The sequence below is a fragment of the Haliaeetus leucocephalus genome, unplaced genomic scaffold, assembly GCF_000737465.1.
Source record: "Haliaeetus leucocephalus isolate CR32 unplaced genomic scaffold, Haliaeetus_leucocephalus-4.0 Scaffold184, whole genome shotgun sequence".
In the NCBI taxonomy this organism is placed as follows: Eukaryota; Metazoa; Chordata; class Aves; order Accipitriformes; family Accipitridae; genus Haliaeetus; species Haliaeetus leucocephalus.
The window spans coordinates 8,529,907-8,530,331 of record NW_010972620.1 but is presented as its reverse complement, the minus strand read 5'-3'; positions in this window follow the sequence as shown (position 1 = coordinate 8,530,331).

The window sequence follows — 425 nt, the reverse complement described above, 5'->3', positions numbered from 1 at the left end:
GGCGGCTCCGCTCGGCGAGGTGCGGGCGAGTCCGCCCAGCCTGGCCGGAGCGGGTTTCCTTTTCTCTTTGGTTTTTTTTTTGTTTCTCTCCTCCTTCAAACCACCCCCGCCGCCAGCCCTAGGCAGGCTGCCGTTCGCTCTCTGAGCTCCCTCCCGGCTCCCCCATGAGCTTCCCAGATGGTTTTGTACCGAGGGCACGGGGGACGGAGAGGAAATGTGCTCATTTTGCTTCTCGGATGTATTCTGACCTCCTGGTGGTCGTGCCTGAGCGTCAGGAAAGCAGCTGAAACACGTAACCTCGCTGGTAGTTCTTATCAAAGCACTGGAGCGGATCCCAGGGACGCCGAACCATTTTCCTGCTCTGAGCTGGCACGAATAAAGGCCTGTGACCCTGCCCAACCTCCTTTCGAGGCAGAGAAGTGGCA